This window comes from Limulus polyphemus, unplaced genomic scaffold, assembly GCF_000517525.1.
Source record: "Limulus polyphemus unplaced genomic scaffold, Limulus_polyphemus-2.1.2 Scaffold498, whole genome shotgun sequence".
In the NCBI taxonomy this organism is placed as follows: Eukaryota; Metazoa; Arthropoda; class Merostomata; order Xiphosura; family Limulidae; genus Limulus; species Limulus polyphemus.
Window position 1 is genome coordinate 242516 of NW_013666108.1, and position 6900 is coordinate 249415.

The following is a 6900-nucleotide window of genomic DNA, read 5'->3' on the forward strand; positions in this document are numbered from 1 at the left end:
GTGTGTGTGGGGGGGGGGGGGGGGTTTAGATGTTTTATTTTACAATAAACAGTAACCATAAGTAAGCCTTATCAAATGCTTAAAAGAAAATTTTCATTTCATTCATAGTGACATTTTAAATAGTCGTCGATCGATAGAATATTAAATTGCTGTATTTCTGTTTTTTTAAGTGATAAAAATGTGATCGCTGAAATGAAGACTTGCTTTTGTATAAATAATAAAAAAGAAACATTAAATATACCTACAATTAGACTGAAATAACACATTTAAAAATGCTGAAGATCTTGAGCGAATTACATTGTAACTTACATTTTATCTTTCAGAATAGATGATGAATTTCCTTGAACATCTCGTTGTTTCATACTTTATGTAGTCTGTAACGTAGCGCTCTTACAAAAAGAAAAAAAAAATCAGGGCTCTTGAGTATTTGGAGATAATAGCATTATTGTTCAGCAGCCTTCTAATCAGTTAGAAAAAAATAATTCAAAAATATTTTTGGCTTTAACACTATTAGATTAAAGTACTAAGTGCTAGTTATTATCTTGAAAGGCAAGAATAGAGCTAAACTAAATCAAGAGTCCATGTTTTTTATATTTTTTCTCCCGCGAGTTTAGGAGGAGAGAGAGAGAGAAAGATAACATATAATTTTCTATACTTGTGTTTCCAAAAAATATACATTTTAGATATTTATGTTATCATTTTGGATTTCGAATATGTATTACTCTGATAAAGAACTGTTTAATAGTAAAACTAGGCCCAAATTACAAAGTCTCAATTTAAATGTTGCCTTCACAGTTCACAAAGTTATTTCACCCCGGTGACTCGGCGGAAAGTCCGGGGGGTCTATCAGGTTTCGATATCCGCGGTTTGGCAGAGCACAGATAGCCATTGTGTAGCTTTTTTGCGTATTCAAAGAAAATATTTACACTGTTATTTATTGCATAAAATCTTGTTATTATAACAAAGAATATTGTCTAGAAAAGTGTTCGTTTAAGTTAGGCCATGAAAAGTTAATTATTCGGTTGTTAGGCGCGAGCGATTGTGAGTTGTAATCTCCAAGTGAAATGTTATTTTTTCTCTCTTTCCCATTTATTGCCTAGGAGAGTGAGCGGTATTTAGAGTAAATACACATCGATGCGAGACCATAAGTTTCATATCGCAACAAACCTTTGCTCTTGTCTAATGGTTCGTATATTAACAGGACTTTGTCGAGTTACCTTAGTAAACAGTTGCCTAGTCATCCGGCCTTATGAATTTTAGTGATTAATTTTCATTTGTGTTTTAAACGATTCTACCACTTCAAGAACAATCATCTAGTTGTCTCTTCTGATATTTTCGTTAAAGTAAAACACCTTTGTTATAGCTTTTATGCACGTGTTTTATCCCAATGGTTGTTAGAAAGAGATTCTTATAATTTTAAGACTTTTGTCCAAAAAACAAAAATGTCACAGATCTTCAGTAGGTTAAAAACCACATGATAAGTTACATATAAAGCTGTATTGATCACCTTCGGCTTACGTATAGATATAGAGATAAAACAGTGGTCGATTCCAATGTTGTGGTGAGTATTCCTGCAGGTCAAAGAACAGCTAAGTATTCTGGATCCAGCCATTTTGTCACCATATGTGCTGAAGAGCGAGTAATTAATGATCTAGGTAAAACAAAATCATACAATAAATATCACCGCATGCAAGCACGGCTGTAGTATTTGTTTTTGGGGGGGGGGGCAGTTATTTTCAGGTATTTGGTGGTTTTGTCCATTTCGAAGCACAAGGGGTCGCTTTCGATATAAAAAATTGTTGTTTTTACAGTTATCCTGGTATCATAGATACAACGATCTCCACAGTTTTATTGTGAACGTTTTTTTAGGGGGGGGGGCTGTGGTTTGCTTAAGCGTTGATGTAAAGTTTTTAAATGATACCTGTAATTTCTCCATCATCAGTCCCCACAATATAAATTCACATTACTTTGTCATTTTAGTTTAATGAAGAATAAAATTTATTCTGTATTTTCAGAAAGAGTCCCTGCTCATCAGTGATTTTAATACCTTCGATATATATTTTTTCCCATTGTTTTTTAATTGTTTGGCGATTACATAGTCACAGTATCCTGTCTACTCCACCCACACTAACATTAAAAGAACGAGACATACTTAATTTTGTACTATGACTTCCCTGTTTTCTCAGAAAATACTCAAATTCAACATTGTTTATGAGTGTAAAGATAGCATAACAGTAATTACAAAAAATACCCTATAGTATTTAATGGAAAAAATATTTTGCTTACATTTAGAACGTAATTTAGAATAAGTACAGCTTAACTAAAGATAATTGTGATTTTAGTTTAAAAAAAAAAACTAACTTGCTATATATCTAATAGATATTGCATTTGAAAAGAGACCTTTCTTTTATTTCGGAGACAAATGTCTTTTTAAAGATTACTTTTTTGTCTATTCTTCCTGGCTGAACTTTACTTTTTCTCCACTCTCTGCTTTCTTCTTTAGAACAGTTAGTAAAGTAGGAATTGTTGGTTAATGCTCCGGGCACGGAGGATCCTCAGTGTATTTGGAACTATTCCAACGTTTCTCCGTTTAATTTTGAGCAGGTTAAAATCTCTTTCATCTCTCATTCCGTCAGTTATTGTAAAATGCCTTGCGTGAAAGCCTACAAAGGAAATTACAATAAAACTAAGACAGAGATGAAAGACTTAAACTTGACAGTAACTTATATATACGTATCCCTTACACTGTTTACGACCAATGTATAAGCACCACTTAATTAAATAAAGTCGATTCCTGAGTATATTATGCAAGTAATAGTTGAAATGTACGTGGAAGTCACTGCAAACATTCAAGCTAGAAAACATATTGTGTGTCGCTTAAATTTTTATTTTATTTTAAGGACACGTTTTGTTTTTTACCTATCTCTTCGTCCCCCGGCAGCTCAGCGATGAGCTTATTACAAAGGAATTCGGAACTCAATCCCCGTTGCAGACATAGCGCAGATAACCCATTTTGCGGCTTTGAGACTATTAATTTTTTTTTTTCTAAATTACTGAATAATTTTCTAAATAATTAAGAAAAAAAAACGTTACCTATAACCTGAGGATTAATTAACTGTAGTTGGGCAACTTATACTTCACTATAGCTGGACCAGCAGTAATATAATATTTCCATTGGAATATTGTTATCAGCTATCTTTCAGAATTGTTTATCCAGTTGACAGTGGCTTTTTTTGTAAGCAATAACACAACTGTTTCCTCAAATATCTTATTTTAAATTCGCGCTTTATACATGCGAAAATTGTGCAAGTGTTATTGCTTCCAATATTTTAACAACAACAGTGTTAATTGTTTGATTAGACTCCAAATGGAAATGATTTCGACGCATTAAAGAATTGAACCTATAGTAACTTTTTTATTTGTATCATTCACATTGATGTTCAAGTAAATAAAAGCAATTTTATGTAATATTTAGTTTTTGACAACCGAAACATAAGCGAAAACTTTTGTCATTAAGTTTTCCGCATGTATGGCATATTTTATTGAAAGTATAGCCTGTTATTAAAATTTGAACATAAGATATAGACAATGTAATTATTTAATAGGCAGTAATTAACGCAATGTAATGGGGGTTATATATATTTATATATATATATATATATATACATATATATAGTTTTATTTACTTCTGTACGCGTAGTGGTCAGCGTACGGGATAGTGAATTCGAGGGTCAATGGCTCGCTTTGGGGCAGTGGGTGCGTTTAAAGAGTAAAGGTCAATATCGTATAAAGTTGCACAAGGACTACGATTAGTGTTGTACTTGTGTAGCTTTTTTTCCGAATTCCAGAAACAATCAACAACAAAAAAACTACCTTGCTCTATGTATGAGCTCATACATATAGTTAGGCCTGGCATGGCCTGGGGGTTAGGGCATCGACTTGCAATCTGCGGGTCGCGAGTTCGAACCCCGTTACCGAACATGCTCGTCCTTACAGTCATGGGGGTACTATAATGTGACGGTCAATCCCACTCTTCGTTGGTAAGAAGTAGCCCAAAAGTAAGCGATAGGCGGTGTTGACTAGCTACCTACTCTTTAGTATATCACTTCTAAATTAGGGACAGCTAGTGCAGATAGTGCTCGAGTAGCTTTATGTAAATTTCAAAACAGTCGTACATATATGTATAGGTAATTAAAAACTTCATCAGCAGAAAAGAGAGAGCGACTCTTTATGTATTATTTCATTGAAATGCCTGTTAATTTTACTGAATATTGAATCGCCTATGTGATGAGGCTTAAGCAACTACTAACCAGGATTCGTTTCCCTAGAAAATATAATCTGAAAGAAAATCAAGCGTTTGTAACAACATGAGATCATCCGTTCTTATAAAGAAATGTTATAAGTCTTGCTGATAGGTAGATTACCACTGATACAAGTCATGCTGATACGTAAATTACCACTGATATAAGTCTTGTTGATACGTAAATTACCACTGATATAAGTCATGCTGATACGTACGTTACCACTGATATAAGTCTTGCTGATAGGTAGATTACCACTGATATAAGTCATGCTGATACGTAAGTTACCACTGATATAAGTCTTGTTGATACGTAAATTACCACTGATTTAAGTCTTGCTGGTAGGTAGATTACCACTGATATAAGTCATGCTGATACGTAAATTACCACTGATATAAGTCTTGTTGATACGTAAATTACCACTGATATAAGTCTTGCTGATAGGTAGATTACCACTGATATAAGTCTTGTTGATACGTAAATTACCACTGATGTAAGACATACTGATACGTAAATTACCACTGATATAAGTCTGGCTGATACGTAAGTTACCACTGATATAAGTCATGCTGATACGTAAGTTACCACTGATATAAGTCATACTGATACGTAAGTTACCACTGATATAAGTCATGCTGATACGTAAGTTACTACTGATATAAGTCATGCTGATAGGTAGATTACCACTGATATAAGTCTTGGTGATACGTAAGTTACCACTGATATAAGTCATGCTGATAGGTACCACTGATATAAGTCATGCTGATAGGTAGATTACCACTGATATAAGTCATACTGATACGTAAGTTACCACTGATATAAGTCATGCTGATACGTAAGTTACCACTGATATAAGTCATGCTGATACGTAAGTTACCACTGATATAAGTCATGCTGATACGTAAATTACCACTGATATAAGTCTTGCTGATGGGTAGATTATCAGTGATATAATTCTTGTGGATACGTAAATTGCCACTGATATAAGTCATGCTGATAGGTAGATTACCACTGATATAAGTCATACTGATACGTAAGTTACCACTGATATAAGTCATGCTGATAGGTAAGTTACCACTGATATAAGTCTTGCTGATAGGTAGATTACCACTGATATAAGTCATGCTGATACGTAAGTTACCACTGATATAAGTCATGCTGACACGTAAGTTTATTTCATCTATTTTTTGTTTTGTTTTTTAGATCGCGTCCATGATTTTAGCTGTGGCCGTCTCCATTATAGGACTTTATTCCTAGATCCCAGAAAGGACGTCATGTACGTGGGCGCTATGTAAGTATTTATCTCAGAACCTGTTGTGGTTTTTTCATTTACAATAATTTTATGGTTGCTGGTAAGTTTAGTACTAAAATGGCTGTATATTTATAGAATTTTGGCCCTTGTGCGTTGGGTAATTTATTTCTTGATTTGATGGTTTAAAGTTTGGATAATATAGAAGACAGAATTTTACTGAATGTGCTTGCCTGAACACAGGGTTTCGATGTTATCCCTTGATTTGTATCTTATAGTGTATTAATTTACATATGCAATTTTGTTTGTCTTCATTAAAACAATGAGATTTACGCGTTTTTTCTCAGTGATTATACGAAAAATAAAATCGTTTATTAAACTGAGTTGCTAGCTGGACTTACCAAAGTGTTTGTGTTATTACTGGTTATTTGTCTTTGACTTGTTAAGAACTATTGATGTTCTAGTCAGAGAATGTATTTTATTTATACTAGAATAACAATGCTGATTAGATAAATACATCGACGTTCTGAGAGCTTCAATGATGTGATTTAATGTTTGTATGTAGAACTGTACTTGTTTAATCAGAGAAGTGTGAAAATGTGGCTGAAAACTTTTTTTTTATGGGGGATGAGTCGAATTCGATAATTAACTTATTTACAGACAGTAGACTTAACTCTTATTGAATAACATATTATATGGAGCCTCATCATAATTTGGTTTTCGTTTTTCCTCAGATAGTTGATCCAAGTTATTCAGTTACACCTACATATACATGTAGACTGTAAATAGTAACTTGAACAGTTATCAGGCAGAAGTAAGAATGTTTACTATTTCCTTACAAAAGTTTATTCAGTTACATCTACATACATGTATACTGTAAATAATAACTTGAACAGCTATCAGGCAGAAGGAAGAATGCTTACTATTTCCTTACAAAAGTTTATTCAGTTACATCTACATACATGTATACTGCAAATAATAACTTGAACAGCTATCAGGCAGAAGGTAGAATGTTTACTATTTCCTTACAAAATTTTAGACCGGAAACGCTGAACACGGTATAAAGTGCATTCCCAGAACTTTTACTGTAATTGTAACAGTGACAACAAACTTAATTTAGTGATCTGTCGCAACGTATTGCATGTAATATTCTTTTGGTTCTGCAACTTTTGCCTCAATGCGTGAATACAATATGTTCTGTTTATCTATAGATATATGGGGCTTCGCTCTTCTAATCTGTTCTATCATCAGTTTCAAATTTTCTTGTCTTGCTGATAAAATACTATGGTAAAGACAGAGGCCCGGCATGGCCAGGTGGGTAGGGCGCTCGACTCGCAATCTGCAGGTCGC

General features: G+C 33.7%; 1 pseudogene; it reads left to right on the forward strand.

The window, feature by feature from the left end:
* The window catches only part of LOC106458662, an 87512-nt pseudogene that overhangs the window by 13266 nt on the left and 67346 nt on the right, over window positions 1–6900 (forward strand).